The sequence below is a fragment of the Trachemys scripta genome, chromosome 1 (assembly GCF_013100865.1).
Source record: "Trachemys scripta elegans isolate TJP31775 chromosome 1, CAS_Tse_1.0, whole genome shotgun sequence".
Lineage (NCBI taxonomy): Eukaryota > Metazoa > Chordata > Testudines > Emydidae > Trachemys > Trachemys scripta.
The window spans coordinates 224,720,475-224,732,893 of record NC_048298.1 but is presented as its reverse complement, the minus strand read 5'-3'; the positions used below and the strand labels follow the sequence as shown (position 1 = coordinate 224,732,893).

Genomic DNA, 12,419 nt, shown 5'->3' with positions numbered 1-12,419 from the left:
AAGCTGATCTTGTCCAAGTGCTGAGCCATTGTGGATGGTAGTGGTGTGGTCAGATATAGTGAAGTATAGGTAGAGCTGTGTGTCATCTGCATAGTGCTGGGAATTGAGTCCATGTTGTCTGATCAGTTCAACTAGTGGCTGGATGTACATTTTGAAAATCACTAGGAGGAGATTTGATCCTTGTGGAATTCTGGAAATGAGAGCGCCTGTTCATGTTGTACAGTTTCCCATCACTATTCATTGGGTGCATCTCCCCAGGAAGGACTCAGACCATTTTCATGCATTACCCTGGGCCCCTGCCATTTATCTCAAGCGGGACAGCAGTATCTCAGTCAATAGTGCTGAATGCTGCAGAAAAGTTCAGGGTGATGAGAATGGATGTCTGTCCTCTATCCACCGACAACAGAAGATCACACATCAATGCCACTAAAGTGATTTCAGTTCCATATTCTTCCCTGAATCCAGACTGTACCAAGTCTAAAATATTAGTTTCAATTAGATGAGTTTGTAGTTGGCCTTTGGCTAGCTTCTCCATGAACTTCTCAGGAACAAGAGGTTTGATACTGGGCAGTATTTGGCTAGAACTGATGCATCCAGGATGGGTTTTTTCAGTGTTGATTGGACTACTGTATGTTTGAAGGAGAAAGGGAAGATTCCTTCTGTAAATGATACATTATCTATTTCCATCAGGAGTAGCACCAGTTTTTCATGACTGTCTTTCACAAGCCAGGAAGGGCATGGGTCAGGTTCACAAGTCTTGGGTCAAGACTCCTCTAGGGTGTCCAGAACTTCTTGATAAGTGAATGCACTGAATTCTGGGAAGGCAGGTGGGCTGTTTGGTAAGTACAGGTAAAGCAGATCCATGCTGTTTGAGAAGGCTTCCCAAATGTGCGTATTCTTTTCAGCTAAGCGGAATAATAGTTTTTCAGAGCACTTGTGCACAGTTTTGTGGCAGGTTGTAGGTATACATGATTGATGAAAAGGTTTACCACCCTGGGTAGCTCCGTGGGGCAGGATTTGGCTGCTTCCTCAGAGGCTGATAGAAAAATACGTTTAGCCTGTAAGACAGCCTCAACATAGGCTTTGAAAAATTCATTATGTTTCATCCTGTTTGATTCAGCCTTTTTTTCCCCCACTGCCATCAACACTCAGGTTTCCACTCCCTCTTCATACGGTGCAGGGGGTCAGAAAACGAGGGAGAAGTGTGTGGGCAATGGAGAGGAAGGGACCATTTGAGGACCAGTGGCCAAGGTCAGTGAAGAATGGTAATGATTCACCAGGCCTTGGTGATCCAGGTATATTGGGTGCTTAATTGCCGATGAAGTCATGTATTGTTTATTATTAGCAGCAGATCTTGCATTGTTCAGCCTCAGCTTTCGTTTGTGTTGCTTTGTGCTATCTGCTTCTGACCTGTGCCTTGACAGTGGTCCTGTGCAGTGTATAGATGTTGGATGTCTGGAACCTGGTTTCTTATGTCTGCTTTTCTGTTTCTTTAGACAATTCCTCCCACTTTGAACTGTGACAGGTGATGAAGTGGACAGTGCCATGGGATGATCCAAGTGGAGGAAAAGTTGTCTGGTTTGCCAGATGCCATGAGAAAGGCAGGTCTGTTGGATACCTTTTGGGAGCTATAACCTGGTAAATCCTGGAAACAGGGAAAGTTGAAGCAGTGTGCTCCTGGGGTACAGTTGTACTGGAAGCATGGTGGCATAACAGCAATGGAAATACACCTCTACCTCGATATAATGCTGTCCTTGGGAGCCAAAAAAATCTTACTGCATTATAGGTGAAGCCATGTTATATCAAACTTGCTTTGCTCCACCAGAGTGCACAGCCTCACTCCCCCGGAGCGCTGCTTTACCATGTTATATCCAAATTCGTGTTAAATCGAGTAGCGTTGTATCGAGGTAGAGGTGTAGTAATAATAGTGACTGTTGGTAACTTTCCACTACATCTCAACTCTGAGATTCTGGAATATAGTCTCGTTACTTTGTATTTGAAACCAAGATCTTTTGTGGCTTTCTGCTGCAGCGTCATGTGAAAGCTGGTCTACACACAAACTTGCACTGAAATAACTGTCACTTTTAATTCACACCATTTGTTATTTCAGTGAAAGTCAGAATAAAAGTGCTCTAGACTGACAAGCAAAATAAGACACTTTTATTCCAAATTTTCACACAGACTTGCACCAAAATAATAAGAGCAGTGAACTAAACCTGATTTAGTGATTTAGGTGCAGATTTGTGTGTAGATAAGCCCCCAGGATATACTTGTAGCCCTGTGGTTAGGCTGTAGCTTGAGTGGTAATAGCTTGTACTGTGGCACTGAAAAATTAGGGTTTAGCCCTCATGATAATTTATATGGGGATGGTCGGTACATAATATAATTTGATATTTTCTTATTTCCTATTAAAACAAAAAAGACCTAGGAAGTTACATTAAAATACATTAAAAATGTTATTTAGGTTGGCCAGTCAACTACTTGAAAGTTAGGAAATGCAAGATTTATGGTTGCCTGTGCAACCTGTTTCTGCTCCCTTGTGTGTATGCATTATAATGCAGTCTTTAATTACATGATCATATGCTACTTTTTTTTCCACAGAATCCCAGTCTTATTCAGGGCACAGAATTGACACATGGGAGGTCAAGTGCTTGCAACCAAAATAATCTTCTTTTAATGTGTGGGGGAGGGGAAGAGGGGGTTTATTCTATGTATATATAGGAGCAGATTCTGTTTTCAGTTATGCTGGTGTAAAGCCAGAGTAAATCCATTCTGGAGTTACTCCAGCTTTACTCCACATGTGATCAGAATCTGGTTCATAAACAACTCAGGATGAGATGATGTGAGGAGGAGAAGGAAAGGGGGGGAGGAAGAATCTTACTTCTGCAGCTACCATGATGAAGTTTGCTCAGTGAATAATATCCGGCAGGCCCCTCGCCATTGTTGTTGTGGCTGAAAGTGAGGAATTGAAACCCTGAAGAAGAGGAAACATCTGCTTGAATTTGTATAGAGGGAAAAGTTGCTGTTGAGAATTCAACTGTAGGAGATCCAAGCAGCCAAAAGCACTGCAGGTTTGTGGAGATTGGTCTGTTTGCATTTTCTCCTGCCATTAGATATAAAATGCAATGTAGATATGTGAGTTACCTGTAAATATACATGGTTTTTTTTTATTATGGTAATAGCCCCCAGAATATTAAAGACTAAAAACCATAAACAAACAAAATTAAGGTTGAGAGGACTTAAAAGTGACAAAAGCAGAGAAATGCAGAGATATGGTATAGATTGTAAGCTCTTTGCGGCAGTGATGGTATTATGGTTATTATATGTGTGTACAGCACTTGGCATAATAGGGCCTTGACTCCTGATTGAGGCCTATGTGTGCTATAATAATAAAATAATAGTAATAATTAATAATAAATAGACTGTCCTCAACTCCTTAATTTTTCCTGTAGTGAGATTTGTAGGACACAAATAGGAAATATTATGTACTGTTCTAAATCCCCTGAAATGAATGGGCACTGAATGAAGAATAAAGATTGTATTTATGATCATACTTATGAAAGTATGTTTCAAATCAATTTTTTTCTCATATTAAATGGAGTTTTTATGATTACGAACAGATACAACACACATCCCGAACTGTGGCGCAACTCCTAATAAACCAATGTTCATTTTTACTTCTAAATATATGTGCAAGTTAGTATTTCAAGTTGTTGGACCTGGTTCTCCTCACGTGTACACGAAAGAGTAATTCTAGTCAGGAGTGACTCGAATGAAGGTAATGCAATTTCACATGTGTGAAATCCATGTGAGAGGGAAAGCAATCCCAGGGGTGCATATTTAAAGTTCAGCCATCTATACTATTGTTTACGTGTTATCCAAGCAGTATTTTTGATTTGATATGATAATAGTAATAAATACTAATGTTTGTTTCACAATTCAGTGTAGATCTTTGTTAAACAGATGCACTGAGGTGCCTTGATCCCGTTACACACAATTATACTGCTGTGTTTGCATTGGTCCTGTCTGATAAGATACTTATTGGAACAGAAAGCTCTTTTGGTGAGAAGAACTTACAGGCAAAGTATTGTTTGTGGAAGCAGTCTTATTTGTAGGAGATCAATTTTCTATATGTAGGTTTACATCCAAGGGTAGACCCAAAGGCACAAATGGACTGGATGAAATGGGAAGAGGGTGTATTATTAATTAACTTGATGTTCATTTTGTGTGAAATTCTTTATATTCTGCAGATTTCCAGCACTGCCTGCCAGGTCCAGGAAAAACATTATATTCTGCAAACAAGGATATTGAAGAAGTTCCGGAAACTGAGAAGGAAATGACCCAAAGAACTGTCTCAATATCAGTCTTGCAACACCTCCCATGAATCGGATACTATGCAATGATATTGTCGCGGCAGTACGACTGCTTCAGTCTCAAGCATTTCAATCATCTCTGAGTCTCAGACCCCAAACCCTAACTTAAACGAGATACCAGCCTTTTGCAAGGAGGAGGTAAGCTAGTTTTTGTCTTTGTTTGTTTGTTTGATTGTTTGGGTTTTTTTATTGATATTTTTATTTCTCAAGGCTCCTATGACATAACACAAACATTTGCAATGGGAAAAAAAAAGCTATCTTAGATTGAGTTCATCTACCTCCAAGTGCAGATTTGAGGATGGTCTTAGCCAAAATTGTGATGACACATAATTATTTATGATTTATGATCTTAAGTCTCATAAGGATACATATCTAAATGTGAGTAAAGTGAGTGATCAGATTCCCAGCACTGCCTGCCAGGTCCAGGAAAAACATTAGCAATATTTTCCCTCGTCTTTTGGGTTGCTTTATTTTGTCTGACATCTATTTTGTGTATCCAGAAGAAAGGTTGCTATCTCTTTCTTCTTTTAAAAAATAATCTAACTGGAAGCGTTTGGATATTGTCTCATGTACATGGGTTTGTGTTTGGTAAGTTGCAGATCGCTCCATAGAGTGAATCAGTTCTAGGAATAGCATGAATTGAATGTATATTTCAATGACTGATATGTATCCTGGCTTTTAATTTCATTTAAATCCTGTAATAGTGGATGTTGCACATATATGGTGCTCTTAGCATCCCAAAGCAATTTATATACATCCATTTATCCTCAAAACACCTCTGTAAGGTAAGTATTATTATCCTTATTTTATAAATGGCATTTCTATTTGAGATAGAGAAGTCTGAATGCCATCGTACAAGGCACTGCTAAGCCCTCATTTGGAATTCTGTTTACAATTCTGGTTACCCATGTTTAAGAAAGGGGAATTCCGCTGGAACAGGTGCAGATCAGCGGAATGGCGAGCCTATCTTAGAAGGAGAGACTCCGCTTGGCTTCTTTAGCCTATCAAAGCAAAGGCTGAGAGGGGATATGATTGCTTTCTGTAAATACTAGCCATTAGTAAATTCAGGCTGGAAATTAGAAGCATTATAACTAGGGCTGTTGATTAATCACAGTTAACTCACGCGATTAACTCAAAAAAATTAATCATGATTAAGATATTTTAATTGTGATTAATCGCATTTTTAATCGCACTGTTAGACAAAAGAATATCAATTGAAATTTATTAAATATTTTGTATATTATTTCTGTGTTGTAACTGAAATAAAAGTGTATATTATATTTTATTATAAATATTTGCACTGTAAAAATGATAAACAAAATAAATAGTATTTTTCAGTTCACCTCATAAAAGTACTGTAGTGCAATGTCTTTGTCGTGAAAGTGCAACTTACAAATGTAGATTTCTTTTTGTTACATAACTGCACTCAAAAACAAAACAATGTAAAACTTCAGAGCCTACAAGTCCACTGAGTCCTAATTCTTGTTCAGCCAATCGCTACACGAGATAATGCTGCCCGCTTCTTATTTACAATGTCACCAGAAAGTGAGAACAGGCATTTGCATGGCACTTTTATAGCTAGCATTGCAAGGTATTTATGTGCCAGATATGCTAAACCAGTGGTCTACAAACTTTTTACGCTCAAGATCACTTTTGAATTTAAGGGCAACCCAAGATCTACCTCACCACTTCCCCGAGGGCCCCGCCCCTACACCAAAGTCCCGCCCTGCTCATTCCATCCCCCCTTACCACCCCGTAGCTCACTCTCCCCCCCACACTCACTTTCACCAGGCTCAGATAGGGGATTGGGGAGAAGGAGGGGATACGGGGTATTGGATCTGGGAGGGGGGTCAGGGCTGGGGCAGAGTATTGGGGGTGAAGGAAGGGGTATAGGGTGCTGGCTCTGGGAGGGCCTGAGGGCTGGGGCTTGGGGTACAGGAGGGCGTTTGGGGTGCAGGAGGAGATATGGGGTGCTGGCTCTGGGGTGGGACTCAGATCTGCGGGTTGGGGTGTGGCCTCCCGCCGGGCCGCAGTTATCTCTGGCTGCTCCCCCGCAGCTTCCATTGGTCACCACTCCCCATTCCTGGCTCATGGGAGTTGCAGAGGCAGTGCCTGCAGGCAGGAGCAGTGCGTGGAGGGAAACCCCTGCCCCCAGGGGCTGCAGTGGTCGCTTCCGGGAGCTGAGTGGGGCCGGGGCAGGCGATTAATTGCGTGATTAATCATGATTAATTTTTTAATAGTTTGACAGCACCTAATTATAACCATCAGAAGAGAGAGGTTCTGGAACAGCCTTCCGATAGGAGTACTGGGGGCAAGAAATCTGAATGGTTTCAAAATGGAGTTTATTAATGGGATTGTAGGCCAGGGCTGCCTGTGATAGCAACAGACTGGATTTGATGACGCAGGAGGTCCCTTCCCGTTCTATGTTTTTATAGTCTTTTAGATGGGTAAAAGAGGCATGAGTGACTTGCCCAAGGTTGCACAACTGGTCAGTGGCAGAACTAGGAATTAGAATCTAAAAGTAGGTCTTCTATCCCTTTCTTTTTCCACAGATGGTGCTCTCTCATTAAAGACCAAATAAAAATGAATTTGTTGATATTTGCTCCCATATGAAAGCCACGCTGATCCTACTTACCCTGTGATAGTGGCCACAGTAATGATAGTCCTCATTACTTGAAAGTTGCATATAGGGCTATTGGAATCAGTTAATCACTACTGTACAATCTCACCAAAGGAGAACCGGAATCAATCTGGGGAAAATGGACACATCCATTCCAGCAGGATGTCACCTATTAAGAACTAACATTTCCAAGATCTTTTCCTATCTTAGCCTGGGTCCTGAGGGAAAGCTGAGATAGATTTGGATTATTATTTCCATATCACTGCATCCACCCCATCCCTTTCATTCTACCAATAATGCTTGTCTCGATGCCCTGTTTGGATACTTTTCCCACAAGCATCTCCACATTTTCCTCTATGCCTTTCCCTATGCGTGGAACACCTTTTCTTAACTGATCCTTTTCATACTGAAGTCCCTCCCGAAGACCCACTTCTATTGTAGAGCCGACAAGAAACTAACCAGCTGATTGTGACAAGGTTGGGAGTTACCTGGGAAAAGTCAATATATTTTATACTAGTTTAAAAAAACCCAAACCTTGTTTTAACAAGAGTCCCCAATCAGAACATGGCTAATTACCACCTCCCCACACTGCTTGTGAGGCGTACATCCTTCCCAGACCCTCCATCTTGCTGTTTGGTCCTCTTTGTTTTGTCTGCTTAAGAGTATAAATTCTCCTTTCGCTTAGCACATTGTGGGTGCTACTGAAAACATATAAAAATAATAGTAATAGGGCCTGTCTACACTTAAAATGCGGCAGCAGCGCAGCTCACCACTGCAGCTGGGCTGCTGTAGCACTTCAATGAAAAGTCTACCTACGCCAACAGGAAGGGCTCTCCCATTGGCCTAGCACTGTCTACACTGGGGTTAGGTCGGTTTGATGGCATCGCTGCTGGGTATGGATTTTTCACACTGCTGAGCAAAGTTGTTCTAATGACCTAATTTCCTAATGTAGACCAGTCCATAGTTAATAACAGAAGGTAACATATAAATGCATGGTTTCAAAGAGGGCAGTATGTACATTAGGAATGCAGTGCAAGTCCATGGCTCTTCCACTTATTTGTGCATTTTATTTATTTTTATTTAAATTTTTCAAAGGCCTCTCCCCAGCTCTAGGTGACCTGGAGGGTATTTAAAACAACAGTCCATCCAAAGAATAATCACACAAGCAGCAACCCATAGTCCACACATCACAAAATGAAATTATATACAAAAGTATATCCCACTCACAACCCCCATCCTATTCAAACCTTATACTCTCCCTGAAAGGCCCAATAGATAGATGGCCTTTGCAGCATATCTAACAGTCAACAGACTCAGGACTAGAGCTAGGTGAAATTTTTCAGTCAAAACTTCTATTTGATGAAAACTGCAGATTAGGTCGAAATGAAATGTTCAGCTTTGGGTCAAGTGAAATATTTCATGTAACCTGAAATTATTATTTGTTTTTTGATTCCCCAAACATTTAAAAAAAATCATTTTTGGCATGACCCAGGATGATTTTATTTTATCTTTTGAAATAGCCAGTGAACTGTAAACTTTCCTCAGCTCCACTCAGCCTATCAGCAGAACAAGGGAAGCAAGTGCCAGAGCCAAGAAGCTCTCACTGAAAATGCCCTCCAGCAGCTCGCTCTAGTTTACCCTGAGGAGGTTCCAGCTAGTCATGCCTCTGCTGACAACCTGGCAGGATTAACCGGGGAGGGAGGCGCTCTATTTCAGGCAGACTCTAGAGATACCAGTGCCACACCAGTAATGGCCAGTTAGCTATAAAGGAGCCCTATTTACACTAGTACTGTACCAATAGCTGACTCAAAGTGATGCAAGGCCTTGCTCCTCACCTTGAGCAGACTGTAAAAGGGGTCATGATACTTGTAAGGTTGCTAAGGCAAAATAGGGACTTTTTGTGGCCCTGTATTCACCCCATAATATGTTATTTAAAAAAAGAAGAGTGAACTTTTAAAGGCCCCAGGATTACCCCAATGAATTTCCCAACATTTCCTGATCCTGAGAATGGAGTTTACAGCGCTGTTTCTTGTTCAGTGGTGGGGCAAAGTCCTTTCTGCAGTGCTGCCTGTGAATGTTTCCAACAGCAGCATCATAAAAACATGCACTGTGCTTGCAAAATCATGGCTAGCATCATGGTGGATGAGCTAAGCAGGGAGAGAGTGAGATTTTGAAGGTAGGAGAGGAATGACAAGTGGGAACAGAGAGGAATGAAAACAGAGCAAAGAGAAACAAGAAATTAGGGAGGGAAGGGAAAGAGGGATCAAGTGGGATGCAGATGAGCAAGAGAGGGATGGTTAGGAATAGCTGAGAAGAGGGACCAATAGATCTAAGATTCCTGAGCACATCATTGGAGAGAGATAGAAAACATCTTTTGTGTCAAATTTTCACAACTTTCTGTTGAGCTGTAGCACTCTGTGTGATTCGTACTGAAGCTTTGGCAAACTCTCATCCCAGCAGCTGTGCCCGTATTGTTGCCACATAATGATGTCATGAGAATGATTCTGCAGTGTTTAAAAAGACATGGTCTCGGCAATGGTCTGTCTGCACTGCAGTAACAGTATATCTTGGCTGTCCCAACCTGGGTTTAACATGGCTTTGAAGAACAGGGTTACGAAACTACTTTCCCTGAAATGCGGGGTGCCCTGTGGAAATGTTTAAGGTTCTAATATAGCTTGAGGATACGGCTATGATTCTGTCTGCACTACAAAATTGTAATGAGTTGTAACCAGTTATCATGGATCTCCAGGGACTGTGCTGTGCCCCAGACTTGAAGTAGTCTCCTGGGAGTACCTCTTCCGTGCTCCATACCCCCAAGGAGTCCCACTTTTCCTCCAGGATAGGCCACACAGCCTCAGCACCTCTGACACTGGGCCTTCAGGCTCCACCCCTCCCGTTTCTCACCATGAGCTCTGAACAGAGAGTCTGACTAAGATAGACATTTGTTCAGACATTTTACCCTCTTTAGGGATCAATGTCCTTCATTAAGTATTTGCAGCAACATCAGGCAGCCTTTCTAAAATGCAATGAGTTTTAATAGTCAACTGGAAAAGAGTGTTGGGAAGTCCTTAGACTAGCAAAGAGAGACAAAGGGTAAGACAGAGTCATACTGGCTGAAGCCAGGGCTCCACCAAGCTAGTCTGCCCTAGCATCCATGTGTGTGTGTGTCCCTTTCACTCTGAGTCCTGAATGGCTCCTGTGTGTCTGTGAACCTTGTCCTAACGCAATCTCCTATCACCTCTCATCTTTGATCTCTGGACACAGACATGCTTGTTCACATGTTCAGCTTGCCAGAACCTCCTGTGGTTTAGTGTTAATATTCAGACACTGGGGTTCCTGTTGTCTTTTCTGGATCCTCCATTGGTATGTGTTGATTCCAACCAGCTCTTGATGGTGCATTCATATTACCACAGACAGCTAGGTGACCCAGATACCTCAGACCTCCTGCTCAGTTCCAGGAGACATATTTTAATCCCTCTGTCCCAGTGGGTAACAATCTCAAGCCCAACGGGGAGCGGCATATTGCTCATAAACATATTCCAGAGTATTCTCACTTTCATCACATTTCTCCTGAAATGGTTGTAAATTGTACTGTAGAAAGGCCTTAAGAAAAACAATTCACAGAATAAAAACCTCATATTTCCATTTCCTTGAGATTGCGATGATTAACCTCCCCTGAGAGCAATTAAAATCTTACGTAAGAGAAGAACTTTTCTTATCATGACCAAAAATTCCAGTAATTATTGTTGTTTCTTTGAACTGTAATTGTTTTTCTAAGGAGAAAATCTCCTTTAACAGCAAAACAGGTACTGAAGGAAAGAAAAGTTTTCTCCTCCTAGAACAATAATACTCAAACTTCAGTAGTTCAGGAGACAAATTAGCGATCAACATTACCCAAAAGAGCTACAGCTGTGTGACTTCATTGTTTCATTTACTGTAGTACAATATATTCATATTTAAATAGTATGACAGGGGAAATATATATACACCTCTACCCCGATATAACGGGACCTGATATAACACGAATTTGGATATAACACGATAAAGCAGTGCTCCGGGGGAGGTGGGGCTGCGCACTCCGGCGGATCAAAGCAAGTTCGATATAACACGATTTCACCTATAACGCGGTAAGATTTTTTGGCTCCCGAGGACAGCGTTATATCGGGATAGAGGTGTATATAAAAATCACAGCAAAATTACTGACCAAATATTATTATTTTATCAAATGCAATTGGTTAATAACCTAGTAAAAGCATCCTGATTGGTTAATAACTTAGATTGGTTAATAATTAAATCACATCGTGTTTTAATATCATATGCTGCAGAGAGATGCAGGAGACAAATTAAAGAGCCACTAGTGGCTCACGAGCCTCAGTCTAAGTATCACTGTCTTTGAGGAAATTCAATTTCCTATGAGAAGAGTGAAATAATGGAGCTCTTGTTTAGTATTCCATAATTAGCCACTCGGAACCAAATTTAGATGCGAGTCTAACTGACTTAGGGAGTCTAAGCAGGTGTAACGTGGGTCTGCTCAGTGTTGTTACACAAACTTAGACTTGCACCTACTTGCCAACATGTTATTTACACTCTCTCATATATTACCTATCGATTTGGCCCACTGAGTCTAAGACACTTACGCATTAACTTAATTTCACTGCGACTACTCATGCAGGTGAAGTTAAGCAGATGTGTGAATCTTTGCAGGATCAAAGCCATAGCAAGAGCAGAAGAGGGGTCAGAAAAGAGAGATGTAGCAGAATAATGAGGGGATGAAAGAAGGCTGTAAGATAAGTGGAGGTGTGATCTACTTCTACCCTCCTATTAAAGTGCAAAAATAACTCTTTCAAAATTAAACAGTCTGGAGAACACAGTGAAATTTTTGTCTCTCTCGCTCGCTCTCTCTCTCTCTCTTTTTTTTTTTTTTTTACTAAATTTGGACTAGAACTTAAATCTGAAATTCAAATCCAGTTTACACCCAGCAACCCCATTAAAAATATAAACCTCCAAACCTCAAAATGTATTAATTACTGGATATCAGGCAAAATAGCTACTTGTCATTTACCAGTAGTTACTTAGAATTGCTCAGAATTGTTTAATATTTGTTAAAAATTACTCCGTTTCTAATTATTAACGCCCAGCAAACTTATTACTTGGCATGTATTAAATAATTGCCTAGAATTATTTAGTCACTAATAAATGACAAGAGAATTGTTTTAGTAATATAAACCTAAATCATTTCTAACAGGTACTGAGTAACTCCAGATAATTTTTGTTGGGAATTACCTAGTGATTTTTAAGTAATTAATTCTAATTTGTACTAAAGCAATCACTTCTTGCAAATCTGCAAATATCAAGAATGATTAAGTGAACACAAGTAAAGAAATACTTTATAAAGAAAAAGGAATTGTGTAGGACCTCAGAGTACA

The 12,419-nt window shown here is 40.8% G+C and overlaps 1 protein-coding gene across 5 annotated transcripts in view; it reads left to right on the top strand.

The window, feature by feature from the left end:
- Window positions 1-2,949: 2,949 nt before the first annotated feature.
- The window catches only part of LOC117870478 (granulocyte-macrophage colony-stimulating factor receptor subunit alpha-like), a 105,596-nt gene continuing 96,126 nt past the window's right edge, over window positions 2,950-12,419 (top strand). For 3 of the 5 annotated variants that reach the window (XM_034757702.1, XM_034757715.1, XM_034757678.1), the window contains exons 1-2: window positions 2,950-3,071; window positions 4,251-4,511. The gene's annotated coding sequence lies outside the window, so the exon portion shown is untranslated. The remainder of the gene's footprint in view (window positions 3,072-4,250; window positions 4,512-12,419) is intronic. The other 2 variants (XM_034757692.1, XM_034757665.1) reach the window with 1 other exon arrangement.